Source organism: Balaenoptera acutorostrata, chromosome 10, assembly GCF_949987535.1.
Source record: "Balaenoptera acutorostrata chromosome 10, mBalAcu1.1, whole genome shotgun sequence".
NCBI classification, from domain to species: domain Eukaryota; kingdom Metazoa; phylum Chordata; class Mammalia; order Artiodactyla; family Balaenopteridae; genus Balaenoptera; species Balaenoptera acutorostrata.
The window spans coordinates 83,784,885-83,788,458 of NC_080073.1; the positions used below are offsets into that span (position 1 = coordinate 83,784,885).

General features: G+C 43.9%; 1 pseudogene; it reads right to left on the reverse strand.

The window, feature by feature from the left end:
• On the reverse strand, positions 1 to 1,309 carry LOC130709126 (bolA-like protein 2; annotated as a pseudogene).
• Between the last annotated feature and the right edge of the window lie 2,265 nt (positions 1,310 to 3,574).

Below are 3,574 nucleotides of genomic sequence, written 5' to 3' on the forward strand. Positions count from 1 at the left end.
CCGGGTCCCTTATTTCTGCTGCTCATGGGTCCACTGCTCTGGGGTCAGGGTTTTCTGCTCAAAGGCATGGATGTGCAGGAGCTCTTCTGCTAGGCAAGTGTTCACAAGTCAGTGTCTCTGAAGCAGTGGCTTCCCCTCCAACTTGGCCGACCCCACCAGGACTCGGAAGCTGGACACGAAACGGCTGGGAGTCATGTCCTGCACTTCCACGTGCTCCGCCCCCAAGTCCCACTGCAGCTTCTCCCGGCGGTACTCAGCGGGCGCCGAGTTCCATTGTGGCAGCCCAACGGGGGCGGCAGCCCAGCGGGGACAGAACCCTTGCTCGGGCCCCTGCCACACTTACTTGTGTTCTTGACAACCATTTAGACTACATTTAAAACGCTAATGTAATGGGGGGAAATGAAGAAAAATCATTATTGAATGCCAACTCGTTTCATATATTGCACTCAAGACCCCTATTCTCAAGGAATTAACATTCTAGTGGAAGGAGATATACAGTGAACAAATAAATTAAAACAGAAGTTCAACTAGTGATCAACTCCATAAAGGAAATAAATATGGTGATATATAGACCTAGAGTTAGGGGTTTTAGATAAATCACAGAACAGATCATGACTAGATTAGAAAAATAACTGTTATTAAGGTATCAAACAATACCTTCTGTAGGGAGAATGTTGAATCACTATTGCTGGACAACTTCACCAAACATTCTCGTTTGTAAAGATGGGAGACTGGACAGGAATGTGCATTTGCAGACATTTTTGTGAGACGTGACAAATGGGCGTAAATCCTGTTCGGGAACAATTCTTTAAGGGGTGTGCTTGCTCAGTCTCCTCAATCTGGGCAGCACAGTAACAGCATGTGCCAGTTGGGGTCACCTGGATTTTTCTTTTTTTTTGGGGGGGGTCACCTGGATTTTGTACTGCCCTTTAACAATAACTAAAGAAAGACATTCTCTAAACATTGGGCTTTATAAAGAAGAACGGAGGATTAGCTGAGTGTGGCTGGACTCACACGCTGGAGTGAGCAGTATACAGTCACTAAATAGATGACACACATAGATATATGTAGCAAATTATAAGTGTCACAATGAGTATGATGAGTAGTATGACTTGGAAGCCAACTACCAAATCTTGTAGTTCAGGGTCCCAAGATTAAGGGCGGGATTTCCCTTACTCTTTAAGGCTTCATTTTTTTTTCCTTCAGGATGTTTCTGCAGCGTCTTCACCTTGTCGTTTTCTACCTTCAGTATTGCCCAGAGACCAGATGGCCATGCATCTCTCTGTGGGTCCTTAAAGGCAGGAACCATGCCCCCCTTCCTAGCAGGACCTTGCAGAGGTGGCCACATTCTGGAGATGGAGGCTACATGGTAAGATGAGGGAGGTGGACTCAGCAAAGCCCCTGCACTTTTGGCAGAACTGCTGACCCAGAGGGACATGGGTGTCTTGGGGTAATTAGTATGGGCCAGTTGACTTTAAGAGTTTCCCTTATCCTATGTACCCTTATGCCACTATCCTATGTACAACCCCGGGATCTGTGGAAGCAGCAAAAAGAACTAAGACTGAATTTCCCTCTAGTCCAATTGGTACTCAATTCATACTTGATGAGTGACCGGTGGGCTACCTCCTGTAGACATGGTCTTTTGGCCTGGGTGTTGGGAGGACTTGGATGTGGTGCTTTTGAGAGAACAGAAACCTGTATCCCTCAGCTAGACAGACCGAGATGAACAGAAAGGCATGGAGTGTTTGACCCCCGCTGGGCACTTAATAACTGTTTTGTTAAATGAATGGATTTAGATATGTGACCTAGACTGAAACAAATATTTGCTTTATTTCTTTGATAATACTTAATGAATATCTCTTATATTTGAGTTGTGCGTATCTCCCCCAAATAGTTTTTATGACTAAACCTGGTAGATAAGTAAAGGCAATTTTCCTGAGGGCGTAACCATGGCCAGAATTAGGTAATACTCAGAGAAGACAGGCATTCTTCTGAGTGTCCCTAACATGCTTATTCCCAGGGCCAGCCACCTTCCTCATCTGGTGATTCCAGGGCTCCGGACTGGGGGAGGGGAGTGGAGGCCTGAGGACAACACACATCATACTTCATGGTCCTTTAGTGGCTGAGGAGTCTGGTTTGCTCTAGAACCAACTGTAGCCACTGCTGGGATCCTCTTTATGGTGCATGCCAATCCATGGCATGGGGATGATAAACAACTCTGGTGGATGGATTTAATGGATGCAGGAGACAATTTTCCTAGGGAGAAAGAAAGTGATTTGTTTTTAAGACTTGGTTCCTCTCTTAACCCTGGTGGTTTGTGATTTATAAAGATCTATTCAACTCATCTCTATGGCTCCTTCCTATTTACCACTTTCTTCAGATCCTGATACTTACCACTAAAGATACACAATTTCCAAAAATGTTGAAGTCATGTAGGAAAAATAAAATTATTTTGATCAGTGGAATTGGGGGAGGGATGGAAATACAGATAATTCTTTTTTTAAAACTTTTTTTGGTCAAATATTTAAAAGTTAAAAATTTAGCAAGTTTGGTAATACAAACTTTCCTCTTACTTTCTGTACACTGAGTCTCTTGAATCATCTCTTGTTTTTAGTCTCTCTAAGAGGTTAAGAAGGTGCCATTGCCAGGACTTGGAGTCCTGGTTTGGAGTGAGAAAAGACTCCACCAACCTGGAGCGAGAGTATCTGACTTTTCATCACGAGCCACATGATCAAAAAGCCACTTGTTTGTGATTACAGTGAAGTTAAGAAGGGCCTCCCTCTACTGATGAATATTGAACGTGATTCATGCGTGTGTCAAGCACATGTGAAGGCTTTCATTCCCTTTTTCCTTTTCTTAGCCATCCTTCAGAGTGCCCTAGTTTCATGGTGTGCTTTTGGTGGAATTAAACTGAACACTTCAACTGAATAAAGCATTACTTTTGGCTTAATCACACTTACAAACTGATCCTGCACTGTGGGTTTGCCTCTTGGGGCAGAGATCAGTGCACAATGGCATCAGTGACCAACAGGAATGAATGAGGTTTTAATGACCTGCATGAGCTGGCCAATCATGTAAACCGCCCCTGCTGAGATTCCAGCATGCACTTCATCCTTCAGTCAGGATGGCCCCAAAGGGCCGGCCCTTCCATTTCCAGCAGAGGCCAGAAGTTGAAGGCTTGGATTTTAGACTGAAAGTCAGCAAGAGGAAGTCACAGGGTTGGCATGGAGTCCTTTTATCTCCCCTTTTAGAAACAAGGCCCCTCAGAGACAGAAAAACACCTAGATCCCCCCTTTGAGAGCTGTCACCCATTGTCTCTCCAAGACAGAGTAGCCCTGCTCATAAAAACCTACCCAATCCTGGTTTAAAAAAATCTTCTGCAGAATTCCAGAGTGGGTAGTAGTTAATACAAAATAACATAATTTCTGACATGAGTGGATGTCCAAAAATGTTTCCAGTTTCTCCTCTTCTCTTATCCGACCAATTTCTCATCTTCTTATAAAAATTTCCAAAGTTTTACATCTGTATTTACTTAATAGTTTAAGCCTCACTCCAGCTCTCACCATGTCTTACT